Source organism: Mus caroli, unplaced genomic scaffold (assembly GCF_978045245.1).
Source record: "Mus caroli unplaced genomic scaffold, Mus_caroli_1 scaffold_6, whole genome shotgun sequence".
NCBI lineage: Eukaryota > Metazoa > Chordata > Mammalia > Rodentia > Muridae > Mus > Mus caroli.
In genome coordinates, this window is record NW_028227261.1 from 135,236,168 (window position 1) to 135,251,603 (window position 15,436).

Consider the following 15,436-nt stretch of genomic DNA (forward strand, 5'->3'; position numbering starts at 1 on the left):
TAATATAATGACCAGGAAGAATTGGTAAATCATCATGACTTATATACTATTTCTTTTTTAATTAAAAATTTATTTTTATTTTTGTTATGTGTATGTGTCTTTGTGACTGTATATCACAAGTGTACAGGTGCCTATAGATGCAGATGAGAGAACTGGATTTTTTGAAGCTAGAGTTATAGGTATTTATGAGTCTGATATGGGTACTGGAAATTGAACTGGCATCCTCTGGAAGAGCAACAAGCAATGTTAACCACTAAGTCATCTCATTTGCTTCTCTTTCTCATAAAGACCTTTGCTGCATCACATCATTTTGTAGCACATGTACATTTGCAGTATGGCTTTATGCAGTTAACAAATACATGACTCTTCTTGTCTCTCAATAAGACCTTTAAAATTTATCTTCATCCCATTTTCACTTACTCCTTAGTAGATCCTAACACCTTGGCATATTTTCCAGAGTCATAACCACACCCTTCTAAAAATGACACAGATTCTGTGACCGTTCTAAGAGACTCATGAATTAATTAAAGAATAATTTGAATTGAACAGCCAAGAGGATTAAGACAGAAAGACACTTATCAATTGTGGTTCACTCAGGGTCTCTTTTTATCCACACAGCATGTTATTTCTTGGGAACAGATGGTAAGGGTATTTACATCATTCTCACAAAAGAGAAATATAAAAATATAATGTACATCTTGCTCTCAAATCTAGGGGGAGTTTTTCAGCTACTTGTCCTCAGCTTCATGTACAGTCAACAGAGTCATATGGATAATGTAAATCTGCTTGTTACTTGGACATGACATCAATATGGCAAGATCTCATCAGTGCAGTTACTCAAATTCTGACCCAGAATGTATGTTCATAGCAGATACTGAAACTTAAAATTTGAATGATGTGACATGGCTGCCTTTGCTGAATGTGTAAAAGTTAGTGCTATTGGGCTTCCCTCCAAACATCTGTCTCCAGCCTAGCACATGAAACACTGGGCAAGTGTAATATGCTTTCAGTTTGCCTAGGCCTAGCACAGCAGTGCATCATGGAGGTCAGAGCAGATGTCAAACATCTGTCTGTCTTTTTGAGTCAGGGAGTAAGTGATGTGAAAAGACCTCCTACACTTTCTCAGAAGCATTAACTAGATGCTGGAAAAGGACTCAAAGGAAAACCAACTTTGGAATAAGATTTCAACTGCACTCAACTGATTTTCTTTTGGGTGCATATAGAAACAGAAAACTTGAAATATTTTCATTGGTGGAAGATTTATCATGGGATGGTTTCTCATGGTTGAATTTCTAACTGTATGATACCAAATATACTGTGGATTATGTTTTAAAGACATATCTTTTATTGAGAACAAGGGTAGTGTCTGAAGAGATGGTTCAGAAGTTGAGTCCTTGTTGTTCTTACAAAAACCCTAGTTTTGTTCCCAGTATTCATGTCAGGCAGCTGATAATTTCCTGATATTCAAGGACCAGGAAATCGGATGCCCTCTTCTGGCCTCCTTGAGTGAACATTTGTATTTGCTTACACACACATACACACACACACACACACGTACACACGTATACATTTAAAACAACAAAACTAATTTTAAAGCGAAAGAAAGGAAGAAAGGAAGAAAAAAGAAAGAAAGGGGATGCAGTTGGGTGGGTTGAAAGTTGCGGAGGATCTGGGGATAGTTAGGGGACAGAAACCATTATGAGAATGTATTATATAGTTTTTTTAAATAAAGAAAATTCTTGCATAAAGAAAAAATAAAAAAGGACTGCTAGCACCTGAGTGACTGTATGTTGAGTGAATGGGTGAATCAAAAGAGATAAAGTCCTATTCTTTCATTAGATGTATGAATGATGCTTCTCTGTTTACTCAGAGAACGAACATTTGGAATAGCTATAATGAGAATGCACAAAACACATAACTACTCTCTGTCTCATGGCACCCATGACTGTGCAGTATATTCAGCATGTGACAAATTTACAGATTCTCAATTGCATCACATTCTTAGAATAATTTCTCTCTTTGACTATGCTTAAAATTATACTATATATCCAGAGTTTGTCAAATGACAGGAGAGAAGGTGAAAAACAAGACAGCAAGTCACACAAAATGCGAACTTAATGTGTTCTAAAATATTATTCTCAAGAAGAAGAAAATGCCATGTCTGATATTCATAAATGTACAAGCAAAATGCAAAATCTAGAGAAGCAAGTCTTAAAAATCTAAAGGACTGAACCTCAGAAAGTATTCTGGAAACTAGTCCACTTAAGAAATGGTTTAAGAAACTTGGGATCTTTAGTTAAAATCTAAGGTTATGGTGGGTAAAGTGCCTGCTTTCCAAGTATGAGACCTGAGTTTAGATTGCCAGCATTCAACTGAAATCTAGGCATGGAGAACGAGTTTGAAGTTACAGAGCTGGGGTGCTGTGGAGCTGGACTAGAGACAACGAATTCTGGTGTACACATCCAGCAGCAGCAGCAGCAGCAGCAGCAACAGCAACAGCAACAGCAACAGCAACAGCAACAACAACAACAACAACAACAACAACAACAACACAAATACAAGGGCACAGAAACACTCACATAGATGAGTACAGCATACATACATACACATGTTCCCCTCATATGGATATGTGTGTGTAAATGGTCTGAGACATCTCAAATTCATTGAGAAGTTTTTACAAAGAAAAGGAATATAGATTCAATTCTTATGAAGGTAAAATATGGATCTATCCGTGGATTTACAACGTATTTTAGCACCTCTTCTGAGAGTGTTGCATGTTCCTTTGGGAGGCAATGTGCCTTCTGGGCTGGAGGAATTCAGGAGGAAGCTGGACACTGTGCTATAGGAGGAGATAGTGCAGAAGACAGAGCTCTTACGTTCCTGTGCTCAGTCATTTTTTTCTTTCTTTTTTAAAATATTTTTTTATTACATATTTTCCTCAATTACATTTCCAATGCTATCCCAAAGGTCCCCCATACCCTCCCCCCTACTTCCCTACCCACCCATTCTCATTTTTTTGGCCCTGGCGTTCCCCTGTACTGGGGCATATAAAGTTTGCATGTCCAATGGGCCTCTTTTCCAGTGATGGCCGACTAGGCCATCTTTTGATACATATGCAGCTAGAGTCAAGAGCTCCGGGGTACTGGTTAGTTCATAATGTTATTACACCTATAGGGTTGCAGATCCCTTTAGCTCCTTGGGTACTTTCTCTAGCTTCTCCATTGGGAGCCCTGTGATCCATCCAATAGCTGACTGTGAGCATCCACTTCTGTGTTTGCTAGGCCCCGGCATAGTCTCACAAGAGACAGCTATATCAGGGTCCTTTCAGCAAAGTCTTGCTAGTGTATGCAATGGTGTCAGCGTTTAGAAGCTGATGTGAGTTACTAGCACCAGCTATTGAGTTAAGAACTCTAATCCTTGCATCACAAATTCTGTGGCTGACGCTGGTTAAGTCATTTTTTTTTCTGTAAGTTTCTTCATCCATAAAATGAGAAATATTTTTGTCTTGAGGATTTCTGTGAGGATTAGATAAAGACTCCATTTGAGAAAAATTCAATATAAACACAAAGTATTCCACCAGTCAGAGTGAATAATTGTCTTTAAAAAGTTTATTTTAACTTTTTCAGGTCTGCTCAGCAGTTTTATATGTGGACCGAACATGAGCTTCCATTTACTTAATAACGGTCTCAGACTCAGGAAAACATAACGGAGTTTCTCATGAGCCAGCTGTATTCCTTAGCAGAAAAAAAAAAAAAAAAAAAAAGCAAAATGCAGCAATTTAATTGAATTGCAAGTATATTTAAATCATATAAAAGTATAAAAAATATGTAAAAGAAAAGAAAGCATCCTACCTTTGTTGGTTAGGCGCTCTTTAGTTGATGAGATTAGTAGTAATGGTCATTGTATACCTTAGAGTATGGTCTTCTATTGAATATTTCTAGCGTGCTGTGTTTTCCAAGCGTAATTTTGCCGTGTTTGCTTCTCCCTCCTCAGTGAAGCATCTCCTTCTGTGTCACATGCAGGAACTCACACACATGGTGCATGTGGATAGACACTTGATCTAATGATCATGACCTGTCTCAAGCCAGGTGGTGCTAACCATGGTGGTGTGAAGAGCTCTGCATTATCTAAAACTGGCAGTGCTCTTACTGTAATTTGGACTTGGAGGTAAGTACATGGAAATGAGCAAGGTAAGAGTGAATAGGCAGAGGAAGCTGCTTACTAGAAATAAACCCAAGTTCACTATGAGTGAGGAGGAAAGGCACAGTTTCATCTCTAAATGTCTCATGTGTTTCATTAATTCATAAATTCCTTTGGATGACCTCCTGACACTGGGATGCCTGATCTTTTCTCTGTCTCTTTCCAAGTAAACACAAAAATTTTTCATCATTTAAGACTAGAAAAACTACTCATATTTCTGTTTCGCTATTTTCAGAAATTTTGCAGGCCAAGTTTACGGTTTCTAAATTATTTTGTTTATCACTGTATCTGACACCATTTGGAAAGTTCTATAAATGGAACTGTCTACTATATAAGACTGGACTTTGCTTGGATTAAGCAATGAAATGCTGGGATAGTTCAAATAAAAATTTATGATTAAAATATGATTATAATTAAAACATATTATTGTTTAGTTGATGAATATAACTATTTACTATTAAAATTAGCCTTAATGTTCTTCATGGATTCCAGCCAAATGGGTTGGTTTTACATAGGGTAGCTTTTCTGACTTGTAAATTTTAATGCCGTCACTTTATTTTTATATTACATAGAAGTAAAATTAAATTGTGTGTTAATCAATGTTTCCAATACTGGAGATATCTCTCTGTCTTTGTCTCTCTCTGTCTCTCTATATCTCTCTTTCTCCCTCAACACTTTCTTTTTTATTAAAAATAGAATAATTTCTCAATAGTATATATTGATTATGGTTTCTTCTCGCTCTACTCCCAGTTTTATTTTATCTTATTTTATTTTCTTATCCCTTAGAAGCCTGTTTTTTGGGAGAGAGAAAGGAAGTAGATCTGAATTAGGGGAAGTCGATAAAAAAAAACTTGGAAGAATATAAGGAGGGAAAACCATAATCAGAATGTATTATGTGAAGAAAAACTATTTTCAGTAAAGAAACAAAACCAAACCAAAAATAAATAAAATAAATCATATTTCATAGAAAAACAAAACAAAATAAAACACAAGAGTCAAGGTGGGCATCATTAGCAAAGAGAAAAGGAGGAATGAGAGCCGAAATGACAACATTGGCAGACTCAGAATTTTGTCTATAGACAAGTTTCTCTTGCTTGAACAACACTGAAAACCTACCATGTAAGAGCTCACTGCATTGACATTTGTACTAAATCAGGCAAGAGCTCAGAATTCTGTCTCAGCGTTAAAAAAACAAAAACAAAAACAAAAAAAAACAAAAACAAAAACAAAAAAAGGAAAGAAAAGAAAAAAAAATGTGAGCACTTAAAAATTAGCATTGGGCAGGGCAGTGGTGGTACATGCTTTTAATCCAGCACTTGGGAGGCAGAGGTAGGAGAATTTCTGAGTTTGAGGCCAGCTGATCTACAGAGTGAGTTCCAGGACAGCCAGGGCTACACAGCGGAAACCCTGTCTTAAAAAAACAAAACCAAAACCAACCAACCAAACAAACAAAAAACCACCACCACCACCAAAAAAAATTAGCATTGATGCGGGTGTGGGGGCATCCTCTTGGACACATGGGGGGAGGAGGAATGGGATGAGGAACTGTGGGAGCGTGGACCTGGACGGGGATAATGATTGGATTGTAAAAATAAATAAATGCAAACAAACAAACCCACAAACATAATTAGCACTGGCTTTGTTTGAGCCTCTTTCCCCCTTTTACTGGTCTTTTGTTTGTACATAATAGTTTTACATTTTGATTTTTTTGGAGTTTTTATGGTGTGTGTGTCCATATGAATTTTTTATCCTTTTTTTTTTTGCTTTTATTTGTTTTTTTTTTTTTTTTCTTTAAAAAGATGGGAAAAGGCATCAGAGTGGGGATGTGGGTAAGATCTGGGAGTGGACAAGATAGGGGAAACCATAATCAGAATATATTGTGTGATAATAAGTTTATTTTCAATAAAAATCAAATTTAAAAAAAAGAAAAAGATTAACATTTTCCTTTCACTGAAGGCTGCCAATGTCATCGCAGACATGCCTGTGAACTCTAACCATTTTTGATCCACCTTTGCAGATTAAGTTGCAATTCCCATCTTCAATGGTCCATCCTCCTTCTGTGCGATTCCTACAGCCCTAACTTACATCCAGAGATTGTTCATGAGCCTCTTGTGATTGGCAAAAATCTTCTTTCCTCTTCTCTGTTTCTCTCCACCCACTGCCTGCTCTACCATCCACAGGCCTTGTTCCAGATCTGTGGTTTGGCAGCCATATTTGCCTGGTCCAATTACACAGCTCATCCACCAGCTTTATCTGTCGTAGCTCCTGTTACACTGCTCCTGGACTGGCTCAAACTAAGGCAGGACAAATTCTCATTCCAAATGCACAATCAAAGAAAGAGCGCAGGTCAAATCACAAAAGTGAAAGCAGCATGAATAGCCAAGATAGCATGTTTTCTATCAAATTTACTAGTTTTATAGAGGTGTTCTCTAACAAGAATTGCCTAGATGAGCTCAAAAGCACAGAATTTAAAGGAGTAGTAATAATTTTTTATCAAGAATTCAAGGAATTTAAAAGACACATGAAGAAATACTTCACTGAACTCCAAGAGGCTAACAACAAAAGCCTAAGTTATATCCAAGAAGTACAAATATGGGGTTAAATGAAATGAAAGAGCTAATTTACAGTTTGAAGACTAAAATCAATAAGATAGAAACATTGAATGTAATACAATTACATTAGAAACACAAGTGTAAATAAAGATGGAATTAAAAATATAACTCTCTGTTCCTATTAGAAAATTCAGCATACAAGTAGGATAAACCAAGCACAAGACAGAATATCAGGATATAAATATAAAACAGAGGATCTAGATGAAATAAACAAAGACTATGAAAACTTAGAAAAGTGTAAGAACATGCCTGTGAATCCTAATAATTTCTGAGCCACCTTTGCAATGCCATCTCAGACATGCATGCGAACCCTAATAGAACATGCAGGAAACGTGGGATACCAATGAAAGCACAAATCTTCAAATTACACATAGATTTGAGGAAGAAGAATCCAGGACAATGGCATAGACTATTGAGGGAAAAAAAAATCTCCTAAATAAAGATATATCTGCACACACACAGAATCCAAAGTAGACAGACCAGAAAAGAATCCACACAAGGCTTAAAACAGTTAAAACTCTAAATATTCAGATAAAGAAAAATATTAAAAGCTGCAAGAGAAAAAACACAAGTCACATATAAAGGAAAGCTCATCAGAATAACACCTAGTATTTCTCAGTGGAACCTTTGGAAGCCAGAAGAGCCCAGAATAACACACTCTAGTTTCTAAAGACCATGACTAAAGACTGTCTGAATAGAACTCTATTTGCTCAGGAAGTAAGGCCAACAAAGTTCGTGTAGCTAAGGAAACAATCAATTAGGTAGAGACCCAGAAATGTGAGAGAATCATTGCTACCTACACATCTGATAGGATCAATAACCAGAATATACAAAGAACTTTTTAAAAAAAAAGTCAAGAAAACAAACGGACCACTTAAAAATGGACTAGGGTTCTAAAGAGAGAGAGAGTTCTCAACAGAAGAAATAAAAGTGGCTAAGAAATACATCAAGAAGTGTTCATCATCCTTTGTAATTAAGAAAATTCAAAATAAAAACAATTCTGAGATTCCATCTCACCAGCCAGTATGTCTATGATACACAAAAACAACTGACAACAAACACTGATGATTGTGGAGAGGGCAACCCAAAATTGGTGATAATGCAAACTGTTTCGACCACTCTGGAAATCAGTGTGGAGAGTTCTCAAAAAAACTGAAAGTAAATACCATGTGACCCAGTTATTCCTCCCCTGGGTATATTCCCAAAGGAGTCACCATCCCACAGATTCTGGCTCAGTAGTGCTTATTGCTGTCCTCTTCATCATATCTAGGGAATAGAAACAGCCTAAATGTCCTGCAGCTTTGAGTATACAACATGGAGCAACCACAGAAACAAGGAAAATATAAAATGACCATGGAGGAGAGGATGGAAGGATACAGGTGATGCAAAGGGGGAGAAACAGGAAAACAGGGAGGAGGGTTCTAACTGGGAAAGGCCAAGGAAGCAAATACAGAAGGAGAGGAAAGTGGGAGTAAAAATAACAGCAAGATTGTTTGCTCAAAGACTCAAGGAATCATAGTATCTTTATATCTTACAGATGTAAGTAAAATTTTGCCATTTGGGTCTGAGACAAACTGAAGACAAACATAACTCCCAGTACTGGGCATGAGAAACCTCCTTTTTAGTGGGTGGTCAGGGAAGTCCAAAAGACTCCCCAAACAATATAGACTACTTCTCACCCACAAATGTTTCTCAAAAGTTGAAGGGCAGCCCTTATTGCTGACCACATATAAGACTTGGATGATTAGAGCTGGATTTAACTGGAAAGCCTCTTTCCTGCACTCTAGCTTCCATAGTACCTCCACAGAACGTATTATGCAAGCAGCCAAGGGAGACAAGCAATTAATAGTCATACCTAGCTGTGACACCCGTGAACTACCACAATGACAGGCATAGTAGGATATACAAGACAGTTCAATAGTAATACTTTTATTTTGGTGATAATGAACAGCTTTCTAAGAGGACTTAAGGTCCACTCAACAGGAGTGGAATCACATACTAGTTTTAGAAACCTAACCAGCTTCCTTACTACATTCTAAATCTTTATTTACAGATAAGTGTTGCTATTGCCCCTCATCAAAGAAGCTTCTATCTACAGAAAATGTCCCCATTATTCTTGCCACAGAAAATCACAATTGACATATTGCAAAGATCATTGGATCTTGGAGAGCCCAGTACCCGTGGTTGCTCTGCAGTACAGCTCTTGCATCTATGGCTCAAGAGAATACCATGGAAGGAGGACAGAAAGATGGTAAGATCCATAATACCAAGAAGTCTGCTGTGAGACTGTGACTCTTAGAAATGGCCACATAAACAAGAACTGAACAATGGAAAAGTCAACAGACAGGCTAACACAGAAGGGTAAAAATCTCACAAGGTCCAATACATAGCCAGAAAATATGGGCAACAATGAATGCTTCCAGGACTAAGGTCCCTCTAATTGGTTATCCAATACAGAGTCATCAGCCCTGAAACCATATACACACAAACAACAAAAATGAACTCAGCAGGTTGTATTTATATATTTGTGTATGTTTTTATATATGTATGTATGTATGTATGTATGTAAGTAACAATAATAATCAAAGAGGCTACCGATTTGTGAGTAGGGAGATTATGGGGGTTGAAAGGGAGGAAAGGTAAGAGGAGAAGTGATGGTTTTAATTAAATGTTTAAAATAATAATAAATTGGTATTGAAAAATTAAGAAATTTCATTTCTAAAACTGGCTCTATAGTCTCCATATCCCACAATGCATCAATTGGCAAGAGTGAGTGGACTTGCCTTTGTACACAGGACTTCTATGATCTCACTAGTCATTCTCATCTGTCTTCTATCAAAATTAGAATTTATCAACCACAATAAAAAATGATGAAGGTATAGTACCTCATATAATTATCATTCATTGACAGCTGATAATAATAGTCTCCTTATTTTGCATATGAGCAAACAGGCTCAGAGATCTTAAATATCTTCACTTGGGATTTAGACAGCAGCTCATGTGTGAGTTGGCCTCAGGAGTGTCAAACCCTGAACTGCTCATTCTAATATGCTTTCCTTACTTTTCATGATTGGCTGTAATACAATTTACTTTTGCTTTTTGAATTCTTATTTTTTTCTATTCAAGATATCTAGGGATGCAATAGCAACTACCACAAATTGAATGGTTAGAAAAAAACATGGTTTATTTTCTATTAGTTCTAGAGCTCAGAAGTCTGAAAAATGTCTGAAAGATGGATTGTTTTGGGCTGGGGGGCTTCCAGGAAAGAGTCCTTTTCTTCTTATACCCTAGTTTAGAAGCTCTCTCCATTCTTCTGTAGTCCTTCCCTCCACTTCCAGAATATATCCATCCAACCTGTGCTTCTCACTGTCTCATCTCTTTCTTCTGCCTGTATTTATCCTTCTCACTGCCCACTCACAGTAACCCCTTGCTTGTATCGAAATTATCAGATTAGCAATGATAATTCCCCATCTCAAAAACTTTAACAACTTAAGAAACAAAGTTCAATGAATAAAACCAGATTAATAGGTTTACGGCATTACAATGTAATGATCTTTGAGTAGCCATTACCCAACCTACCACACTACCCATTATAAGCACCAGATTCACCAGATTTTGATCTATTACTACACGAGAAGGTTCCATTAAAACACATATATTATAACAATTATAAATCATTATTAGGTAAGTCATATACATATTTTATGAGTAAAAATTTATTTTAAAGGAACAATTAATATAACTCAAAGGAGGACATTAATAAGCTATATTCATTTGATTCCAAAATATATTACATTTCATTTCCTCAGTAAATATAAATTGAATCATGTAATGCAGAAGATAAGAATTCTAAAATCAGAAGCCAACACCTGCAGATTTTGTGACATTGCACCTGTGTTTTTTGAGTGAAGAAAATATAAAAAGATCAACAGTATATCAGATGTTATCTTTAAATACTAATAAACTTACTTCTTAAAGATAAAATACCTTAAATATAACTCAGTCCTAATTGAAAAATGTGAAGCTCTGCTAAGTTTGCCTGTTTAATGGAAACAGTTTTCCTCAGTTAAATAGCTTCTCTGTTGAATAAAGCTCCACCAAAGAGTTTTTATTACCAGCTGTGAAAGGTTTCTTCCTATAAATACACATAAACAAGGACAAGAATAGTCTTGTTATCCTAAAGCTGCAATTCTTAGTTTTATGATTTTTTTTTGTGAATTCTAGTTTAAAGCAATCTACACCTTCAAACTGCTCCTTGTAAAACAAGGCTCATTTGAATTACCTTGATAATTCTATAGTGATGTCTTTATTTTCTTGCCTTCCCTTGCTCCTGAAGATTTGTAGTATTCCTACTTTCGTCTGTATATCCACTTGCTAATCAGATTTATGTTTTGTATTATTATCTGTAGAAGACTCTGTCTCTCTGTGTCTGTCTCTGTCTGTTTCTGTCTCTCTGTCTGTCTCTCTGTCTGTCTGTCCTTCCCTCTACCTTCCCTCCCACCCTCTCTCTTCCTTCTATTTTGAGGTAAAATGTAATTGAAAGCTTTATAGCTGATCAAGTACATAAAACCATTATATGTCCTTTCCTGCTATTTTGTAATTTTGTTTAAAAATGATAGTTGGTGTTTTTTTGAACTACTTTCCTCACAAGAAGTCCTATGCCCTATGCTGCTTATTGCTATTGCTACTTTATTCCAGATAGGGAATAGAAAATTGTTTCTCTCTCCAGAGGCCTCATAATAAACCACAAGTTATAATTATCATGGCAAATCTTTTCATTCTGACAAATAAATCCTACATGTTTTTAAAACTGAGAAAGAAGGGGTTTGTGAGATGATCTTTTAGCTAAAGTGGCTGTTAAACAAGCATAGGTACCTAAGTTCATATTCTCAGCATCCAATAGAAATTGGCATGTCTGTATCTGTAACTTGAACAGTGCAAGGGAGGAGGGTTTGCAGAAACAAGGAGAATCCAGGAGGTGACTAACCAGCTAACCTAGAAGAATCTATGAGCTTAATGCTTGGTGAGAGACCTCATCTCTAAACATAGGATGAAAGACAATTGAAGATGTCTCTAGCCTCCAGGTGTGTATGCACACACATACACTGACATCTCCAATGTCCATGCATAAGCACCCACATATACTCATACAACCACACAAACACATATTCCATGCATGAGTTTTTGATTATTGAATAATGGTGTTATATTGATTAAAGAAAAAGCAAGAGTGGCTCATAAGGATAGTACTTACTGGACTTAGTGGGTTATAAAATGTTGTGAGGTTGTGAGGGGGACTTCTTGGGGGGAATATGAGAGAGTTAAAAGAGAGAGATTGCCATTGATATGATCATATTTCATTGCATGCATATAGAAAATTTTAAAAGAAAAGTGAGAGTGAGTTTTTTGAAATGGACCAGCATGTTGGATATCTTCTACATAAGCCGAAGACCTTGAGTTTGAGTCCAGAATGAAAGGTAGAAGGAGAGAACTGACTATTAAAGGTTGCTTACTGCCTTCTACATACACACAGTGGTATACATATGCCTGCACAAACATCACACAAACACACATACACTATACCCACACTTCCCACACACATATACACATAGATCACACACCATAGTATGCACACACACACACACACACACACACATTTTTTTTTTAAATAGTAAGGTCATATCTCTATCTCCTATATATATATATCTCCTAGAATGTAACTATTTTTATTAGATATTTTCTTTATTTACATTTCAAATGTTGTCCCCTTTTAGAATATAACTCTTACTTTTGACAGTTTTTGTATGTGAATTTTTATCCAAAATAAAGTCTTCTACTTTTGTCAAAATGTACTCTAAGCATTCAAGTCAGATAGACTATGAGAACTGAGTGTGCATCACATTCAAGAGGAATAACTTCCTGTGGAATGCTTCTTTGGCTTACCTTCAGGTAAGGGATGCTGACTATTATCCCTGTTTTCTTGGCTGGGATGAAAACCCAGAAGGAAGTCAGTGATGGAAACAACTATTTTGTTTAAAACCAAAAAGCATTCTTTATATTCTCAGTTGAGCAGTAAAAAGCCAAGAGATAGTCTTGAAAAATAAGTAAGCAAATAAGCATGCACAGGAATATAGAGAGATTTTTCTCCTTCTTTTTGAAAAATATGTATGATGAAAGTAATTGAAGAATATAAAAACATAATAATGTAACACACTGACCCAAAGATCCAGTATCTTTATAACATTATTTTTCTGGATGGGATGTCTTATTTCATTTCAGTTACTTGTGTCTGTTGCATATTTATCTGCTAAATTCAGATTTTTTTTCCATCTAAGTTCTTTCAGATTCTCTTAAAGAGGATCATGAATGGGGCCATGTTGTCAGAGAGATGCTTCTGATGGCAGTAGTATTTATTGCTAGGAATTTATTTACTTACAACTTTTTTGTGATTTCTTTCTTTGTTTAAGTTATCTTTTCTCCTTTATTGCCAAGGATTGAACCTAGGACATTGCATATGCTAGGCAAGCCCTGTGACACTCAACTGTTCCCTTAGCCTGCAAATCCTTTCTTTATTTGCAGCACGGTCTGTGATTTTCATGTATCTATTTTTTTCTTCTCAGAGATAGGAAGTCTAAACAAATAGAAACTGAAAGTACTTCACTCCAAATATTTGGTTTACTACAAATCACTATAAAGATTTCTGATAGATGTAAAATAAAACTTTTTATCTGCTTTTATTCCAAACTTTTGTGCTGTTCTACTAAACAATACTATAGTCTACTCTAATGATTCCCTTGCCACTGCTCTTTCTTGATTAGAATGTGGGTTTCGTAAAGGGGAAGATGTGTTGGCAAGAGGGGCTAAGAACAGAATGCACTGCATGCTATAAAGTCAAGTGAAAGTGTTTATGTTTGTCCTGCAGGCAGTATTGAGGCATTCACAACTCTTGAGCTGAGGTGTGTGGTCAAAGTGGTAGTTACAGGAAAGCAATATGCCCATAGTATTTGTGCTTGAGGGGAAGGGAGAGAAATTGAGTGAAACAGACTCCTAAATAGAAGAGGCCACTTAGTCCTGGAGTGCAGTGCAGGTTTGACTTAACTAATAAAGGCCTGGCTCAGGATGCTTTTGCAGAGATTGCAAGGAAGCCAGAAAGGTTCTATGATATTACTGATGCAGATGAGGTACAGACTTTATAGGACTTGTGGTAGAGAAATAAAATAAGGAGTGAGGTTTTAAGCTTGAGGAATTTAACAAAAACATGATAGTAGCAAAGACAATGAAGAGAGGTAGCTTATTTGAATAAGATTAATTCAGCTTTAATCATAATTTATTTTCAAAACATGCAGGTATATATGTGCAGTGCCAACGGGAAAATATGGATTGGGTTTCACAAAAGTAATTGTCTTGATTTGGATTTGGAATTACCCATGTAGAACTGAGTGTGCAGCCTTAGGCATATGAGCTTTCCAGTTGACAGGGTACAGAAGAGAGGGGCAATGAAGCTTGAAACTCGTGCTGCTGCATCTGCTTTATTGTCTTAATAGCTCCTTACTGCCTCAAGTCCTCTGCTCATAATGAGCATCTTCATGAGCCATTTAAGATTTCTGTAACCTAACTTCATCATGAACAAAGATTAGGATTCTGCTGACTATCTCTGTACCTCAAGGCCAAGGAAAGGTACCTAACACATGGTAGGTAATCAAGAATTATCTAGTGAGAGGCTGGAAATAAGACTGGGTGGTTATGAAAGCATGAGGCTCAGAGTTCTGATCACCAGCACCAAAATAAAAGCTGTGCATGGTGGTGTCAGGCTGGAATCCCAGAACTGGGGGTCAGAGATAGATGTGTCCCTAGGGCTTGCTGTCCAGCCAGTATAGCTAAAAGTAGTGAGTTACAGGTTCAGTGAGGGACCCTGTCTCAACAAATACTTTGTAGAGCAGTTGAGGAAGACAGCTGATGGTCACATCTGGTTTCTATATACATCTTCATCATTAGGTGCACTTAAATACATGCAACATACACACACACACACACACACACACACAAATGCATGCACCTACATCCATGCAAGGCACCGTATCTAGTGTACTGAATGAATGAATGAGAGATTGAATGAAGAAACAGTATTTTCACAAATAATTCAGTTCTTTAAACTGTCTGTAGTTTAGACAATCTGCTGGGCCAAAGACAAATATTTTTCAAATACCGATTTTATACCAAGACATATTTTACTCCCACCTTCCATAGGTAACATCCTGACCTTCCTCTTTGTATTTTATCCCATGCCCCAACTACCACCACCACAGGTAACATTCTGACCTTTTTTGCTGTGTGACTTTTGAAATGTGATTGGTGTCCTGCTCCTCAGAGGTTCTTTTTCACTTTGGTAGTCTCCCTTTGAGAAACAAAACAGAGATTGTAGTTACTTCAGCATGAAGTTGAATGTGCACTGTCATTGATCTCACTCAGTTATCAATGTAAATATTAAAACTTCACATCTATCTATGATTTCCTAAAAATGCTTAACCTGTACCTAAAGAGATATTTTCAACCTGACTGCTGAATAACTTACTATCGAATCAGCTTTGATCACCTTCCTCCTACAATTCACAAAATATTTTTGT

General features: G+C 36.6%; 1 protein-coding gene across 1 annotated transcript in view; it reads right to left on the reverse strand.

Moving 5' to 3' along the window:
* Cngb3 (cyclic nucleotide gated channel subunit beta 3) overlaps nt 1-15,201 on the reverse strand; it is a 211,722-nt gene extending 196,521 nt beyond the window's left edge. The window contains exon 1 of the mRNA XM_085838484.1: nt 15,132-15,201. The gene's annotated coding sequence lies outside the window, so the exon portion shown is untranslated. The remainder of the gene's footprint in view (nt 1-15,131) is intronic.
* Nucleotides 15,202-15,436: the final 235 nt, after the last annotated feature.